Here is a 7302-nt window from a genome sequence, read left to right as displayed (position 1 = left end):
CGGGCACATGTATCTCAGTCACTATCATCCTAGCCCTGCCCACTTCTTTTTTTCAGGCATTTGGTATACCTGTCTACCTTATTACTTTTGCTCTCATTATCTCTCCTTAGAGGGGGTCAAATATAGCAAAGTAATTTAGAACTCAGGCTTTGGATTCAGATATACCTGGGTTCAAACTTTGACTCTGTTGGCATTAAGATAATTTGGGCTTTGGTCAAGGACCTTAACTCTTTAGCCTTCTCATCTGTAATATGAGAAAAGCGACATTTAACTTGTCCAATTTTTGCCAGAAACAAGAGTAACAATATTTATAGAGTCCATAAAAATAATATGTACACAATAAATGGTACCTACTATTATTGTAAAATATCCTTCCCTTCATTACATATCCAAGATCATTCTCTATGATGTAGTTTCCAATTGAAATTAATCTCCTCTCTAATATGCTTCCAATTTTTATCTTCATTTAAAATGACTACATTAAATTATAGAATATGATATTGTGTGAATAGTTACTTGTCCCACTGCAACTTAAGCTACTTAATGGTGACCACATACCACATCATCATTAGAATCTGCATAACACCTGCACCAAACATGAAACAGGTACATTCAGCAAAGAAAGAAAGAAATGAAAGAATGAATAAATGAACAAATAAATAATTTATATTTATATTTTTGATGAACAAGGGATCAATGCAGATATACAGTTATTATTTCTTTTTATTCTACCTATTTAAACTTGTGTAGAAAGTAATGGATGAAAATATAGACCGTGTTTATTACCAAAATTGCCACTCATTTAGCTGCTTTATTATTTTTTTAAAGATTTATTTATTTATTTATTTATTTGAGAGAGAGAGAGAGAGAGAGAGAGAATGCAAGCAGGGGGAGGGACAGGAGAGGGAGAGAGAGAATCTCAAGCAGATTCCCCACTGTGCCTACGTGGGGCTCGATCTCACAACTTTGAGATCATGACCTGAGCAGAAACCCAGAGTTGGACGCTCAACTGACTGAGGCACTCAGGTGCCCCCTCATTTAGCTGTTTTATTCTTAACAAATACATTCACTACAAGATCCCTTTAAGCAGTGAGCTCATCATGACATACATACTTTTGTTATGATCACAAAATTCTTTTATACCACCCTTGATATGATCAGAAATACTCTCCTGTAATCAACTTGCAAGTATGCTGATACAATGAGGAGTGCTGAGGCAAGTCTCAGTGATATAATGATCTACTTACAAAAAGATACTTTTGTCTAGAAATGCTTGTGTGTATGGAAGCCTTTGGAAATATTAGATTGCAAATGTCAACCTACCTCTGAGGAGATAAAATAAATAATGAACTGTTTAGGTACTGAAGAAAGAAGCTGGCTTGGTGAATCTTTCTGAGATAATGATAAAATCTATGTGATTACTTTATTTGTTTTTATTTAAGCTACTTCAAATGTCAAAAATCTCTTTGAGGGCATTATTTCAAAAGGCTGCAGAAGCAATCCTGTCTTTAAAAATGAAGATCCCTTTCATGAAGAGAAGATTCAATAATAAGTCTTTATACCACTAAGTGCCCAGAATAGTAGTTTAAGTTCTAGAAAACCTGGTAATTTTATTAAACTTAAGCTTATAAAATCAAAAGGTACATTTTATGTAATCTATACTTCAAAGAAACATAAACTTACAATTGATAATTGCATGGCTTTATATCACATATAGGAAATTTTTACAAGACACAGGACAGAATATAGCCTAGATGCAGAAATACAAATGATGAAAGAGGTGGTGAGTTTACAGCTTCTTAGTTCAGAGGAATGGGTTCTAGTTAACATCAATCTTAACTGCAAAAACAAGACTGTAAGCCTAAAATGAACTGAGTTAATTATTGACTGTATCTTCACTCATATTTAGTCTTTTGTTACTTTTTCAAAGCTTAAATATCAGCATTTCAACAACTGATTTATGAAGGCTATATTTACTTCTACACACAATGCAGAAGCCCTCTGTCTTTCTGGAATCTCTATCTGTGTTTTCTTTGTCAATTCATTCTCTCTGCAGACATTAGCATGTTTATTATCACTTTGTGTTGATAGAGGGAGACATTTTGAACGGGCTTTCTACTTGGAAATCTTGCTTAAAACAGAGTGAACTAAGTTGCCTCATCATGGCATTTATCGATGTGTAGGAATGTCAAACATGACCCAAGGAGTAACAGCACTTTTCCTCAAACCATATCCAATATCTTTTGAGTTAGAAAAGCAATTTGACTTGGTGTAGGGCAAAGCTAGATGGAACTTAGATTGACTGTGGGTGAATAAACCAGTCTGAGGGGGTCTGAAATCTGAGATTAGATGATTATTGTAGAGAAAGAGATTAAACCGTAGATGCTGAGGAAAAAGCCACACCCAGCACCAAAAAGCTGTGTTTCAGTCAAGCAGTAAGCGCCAGGCCCTGCATTAGTCCAAGGCAGCAATAGGTGGATGGAGGATCCAAAGGTTAAGACCTGGAGGAAGAGTAGACTGCTGGTCTTTAGGAATTATGTCAGAGAGAAATATGCCCCCAGCCAAAGGGTTGGGTTCATTAATTCACTATTTGTATACTACTGAATACTAGCTATGTGCCAGGCCCTAGGCTACTGACTCAAAATAAGAGTCGTGAACAGGTAGACATACTTGCCTTCACAGAGCCATACATATATATACACATAATTATATAAATATTATTGGTAAAGAACATTTTGAATAAATACCATTCTGTGCTATAAGACTATATGGCAAAAAATATATAACCTATTTAATAGAATTATAGAAAATTTCCCTGAGGAGATGATATTTAAGCAGCTCTGATCATTAGGAAAGAGGCTGTCAAGAATAAGGCAAGGGCAATTCCATAGGGACTAAGACACTACGTCATTGCTAATGCACAGATTCAAAAATGGGATAGGCAGAAGCCAAGTGTTTAAAAATTGAAGCAGAAAGGAAAAGTTAGTACAGTTGGAAGTATAATTTGATGGGAAACCAGAAAATAGTTAGTACAATTTAGATTCTTTTGTCCTTGCACTCCTGCCTTTCTACAATCACCCTACAGCTCCATCTCTAACCAGTTTAAGCTGAGGATTGATCTTAGACAGTGGAGGAAAGACTGCATTAAATGGCTTCAGTTATAGGAAGAGGAATACAAGGATTTTTGGATCTCCTGGGATCCAAATGGAAAGGAAAAATGGAAAAAAGGAAAATGGAAAAAAATTTAAAAGATATTATCTCTCTATAACCCATGGTATGAGGATAGAGAAATATTGAAGGTATCCCACTATTTCAATCAATTTTTAAAAAATCAATAAATGTTTATTGAGTAGCCATTACATGTCTGACACTGCTATTCTTGGAAATGCAAAAGTGAACATGATTTTTATACCGAGATGCTCATAGTTCAGTATGGGAGACAATAATTACAGTAGACTCTGATAAATGATATTACAAGGTTGAGTTCTAAAACATCACACAAAAGGGCAGATAATCTAGACTTAAAGAGTTGAGAAGAATTTCCTGGAACAAGTAATGTTTAAACTGAAATGATTAGGGGCGCCTGAGTGGCTCAGTTGGTTAAGTGTCTGCCTTCAGCTCAGGTCATGATCTCAGGGTCCTGGGATAGAGCCCTGGATCGAGCTCCCTGCTCAGGAGGGAGTCTGCTTCTCCCTCTCCTTCCACCCCTCCCATTTGTGCTTGCACTCGTGCTCTCTCTCTCTCAAATAAAAATAAAATCTTTAAACTGAGATGATTAATGAATAAAAAAAGATGATTGGAAACACAGGATCACCCAGGAAAACATGTGTAGTGAAAAGGAAACAGCGCTAAGGAGCATATGCATAAGGAAGGAAGAATAGTTTTTTAATGAAATGGGTATAGGAAGGAAAGCCCCAAAAGGAGCCTATGAAGGATTGTCCATACACAATCACAGAATGAAAGGAGAGAGAACATTTCAAGAAGAAAGGAACCTTACACCATGTGAAAAAGTGGCAAGTCAAAGAATCCTTTAATGATAAATGTCCTTTGGTTTTAGCAACAGAGAGCTTGTTGGTGATCTTAGCTAAAGAGGGTGAAGCCAGGAGCCAAGCTGCAGTTTACTGAGGATCGTTTGGGAGGGAAGAATATAATGATAAAAAGTATGGACAGGGGCGCCTGGGTGGCTCAGGGTCCTGGGATCGAGTCCCGCATCGGGCTCGCTGCTCGGTGGGAAGCCTACTTCTCCCTCTCCTACTCCTCCTGCTTGTGTTCCCTCTCTCGCTGTGTCTCTCTCTGTCAAATAAATAAATAAATAAAACATTTTAAAAAAAGTATGGACAAATGAACAATGTTTCTTAGGTTCCTATGGGTTGCAGAACATTTGGGGAAGGGTCCTCTGGTTTTCAGTCTACTCTGGTCATAGTTGATGTGCTCTGTGTCTAAACTGACTTAAGTCTTAATAATGCAGATGCCGACCTCAAGCACTGTTGACTTGCAAGGTGGTGATATTTGATTTCCCGTGTCCAGCCTCCTTAAGTGTATCACGGAGCCATTCTCCACTGAGATTCTGCCATTTGCAAGATGTTATGGGACTTAGAAAAACCCTATTGCTTTTATAGTTTTGGAAGGGAGTTTCTCCCAACCTTTCCTCATTTAGTAAACTTTGCTTTCTACATTCTTTCCCTTTTGAGAAATTCCATGGAATTCTATAATTTTTACAAACAAAACCTAGGACAGCACTTAAATCCTTGTGCCTAGAAATACCTCCTTTGGAACTGACCACGCTGCAGCCTCCACTTATAACATTGATCATCATCTTGAAATCAGAAAGGGAAAGTGTTTATAGCAACCTAAGCAAAATCCAAGTTAATGTTCCAATAAATCATCCTGCCACATCAGGCATCTTTTGTGCAAATTTCATCCCTTCTCCATAGTTTACACTGTTGGTTTTTTGTTTTTCTGTGGAATTTAGAGACAATTTGTTATTTTTGTTAAACTTCCTTAAAGATATATTAAAGAATATTTGAACATTCATTATATTTTCAAAGTCCAGTCCCTTTAAGGTTTACATTTCTTTAGTAACTTATGTGTTATTGTGTAAAATATCTTAATATTTTTCTCTTAAAAATAGATATCCATAGTTCTTATGCACTAAATTAACAAGCTTAAAGGATTAACGCATGGATTCAGCACAGTTTTATCTTCACCTAAATTAGTTAACTATGTAGACATTTCGAATAAAAAGAACATAGACACTTGATATTTTTAACTATAACGGAAGGAGCAGCTGCCACCACCATAGGAAATTCATTTAAATGCAATCTCTGAGGGAGTTAGATACACTCATTATCATATGGAAGATTTGTCTTGTGTGTACAGAAGTCTTTAAAGATCAGTCATCTTTCATGAATGTTCTTATCCTTTAGTTTATTTGCTTGTGATACCCTTCCCACCAATTCCTATGCTTGTGGAAGATAGTAGTATTTCTGAGGTGGATAATTTCCTTTCTTTTTTTGGGTCCCAGAATATGACTAGAGGTTATATAAATTCACTGGGATTTCTGTTTACCTGCAATAGCCTCTTCAATTTGTTCTGGTTTACAGTAAGATAATAGTAATGCAAATCCATTCTATGTAACTTATTTGCTACAAAAAGTTTTGAAAAAACACACCTCAGTAATTTGAAAAATAATTAATTTACAGCAACTACAAGGTGGTCACATACTACTCATAAGTAAGTTTAGTTTGGCCTCTAGATAGATAGATAGACTATATACATACACACATATGTATATTTACATATATGTAATTTGAATCATTTGTCAGTATTAACACCCAGAAGATTTCCCATGAATAAAATCTGAAACTGTAAACTATAACTGAAAAATGAGATTTGGCACAGCGTTTTGGTAAATGTGGAGTTGGGTATGACAAGAGTGAGCTGCAGCACAGTAGCTCCATTCAGACAGAGCATTTCCACCATCTGGTTCAGAAAGTGATTGGCCTGACTATTGTGAGCATTTGGATTTGCAACACTGATCTACGTAGGTGATTTCTGATAAAAAGGTTTTTATTTGCAAGCCAGTTTTAACAGCAGACCAATGCCTTAAAAAAAAAAAAAAAAAGATTTTATTTATTTATTTGAGAGACAGCATGAGCAGAGGGAGGGGCAGAGGGAGAAGCAGACTCCCCACTGGGCAGGGAGCCAAATGCAGGGCTCGATCCCAGGACCCTGGGATCATGATCTGAGCCAAAGGCAGACACTTAAATGACTGAGCCACCCAGATGCCCTGACCAATGCCTTTTTTAAAAAATGTAAAGAACAAAAACAAATTGTCACTTGGTCTGAAGTGGGGTTTGAGTGTCGGTAAGCCCACCTTTTCATCTCTTCATAACAATCGTCCCTAAGCCTCTGAGATATCTTCCATGATATCTTGGCATGTCAAAGAGTATAATGTGAAAACCTCCCTATTGGTAGATATGCAGATAAAAATAAAACACTAATCAAAAAGATATATGCATCCCTATGTTTATTGCAGCATTATTTATGACAGCCAAGATATAGAAGTGGCCCAAATGTCCACTGATAGATGAATGGATAAAGATATGGTACACATACACACACACACACACATGCACGTGCGTGCACGCACACACACACACACACACACAAATGAAATACTCCTCAGCCATAAAAATGAATGAGATCATGCCATTTACGACAACATAGGTGAACCTAGAGGGTATTATGTTAAATAAGATAAGTCAGACGGGTAAAGACAAATACCATATAATTCACTTACATATAGAATCTAAAAAACAAAACAAATGAACAATAACAAAAACAACAAAAAACTAAACAGATTCACAGATACAGAGAACAATTTGGTGATTGCCAGAGGAGAGGGGGTTGGGGGAATGGCAAAATAGGTGAAGGGGCTTAATAGGTAGGAATTTCCACTTAAAAATAAATAAGTCCCAGGGATGTAAAGTACAGCATAGGGAATATCATCAATAATATTGTAATAACATTATATGGTAACAGATGGTAAGTATACTTATTGTGAGCATTGAGTATGTACAGAATTATCAAATCACTATGTTGTACACCTGAAACTAATATAACATCATCTATCAACTCTACTTCAATAAGAATTTAAAAATAAAATAAAACAAAATCACCAGTTTGCATTTTAAAAGTCATTTGGAAAAATATACATGGATCCTTAAGGAAAATCTTTATGCTGAGTTATATGCAGAATAGTATTCTTATAACATCCTGTAGGTCTTTAGCACAGCTATA

Source organism: Phoca vitulina, unplaced genomic scaffold, assembly GCF_004348235.1.
Source record: "Phoca vitulina isolate PV1807 unplaced genomic scaffold, GSC_HSeal_1.0 scaffold3, whole genome shotgun sequence".
Taxonomy (NCBI): Eukaryota; Metazoa; Chordata; class Mammalia; order Carnivora; family Phocidae; genus Phoca; species Phoca vitulina.
Note: the sequence above shows the minus strand (reverse complement) of the source record.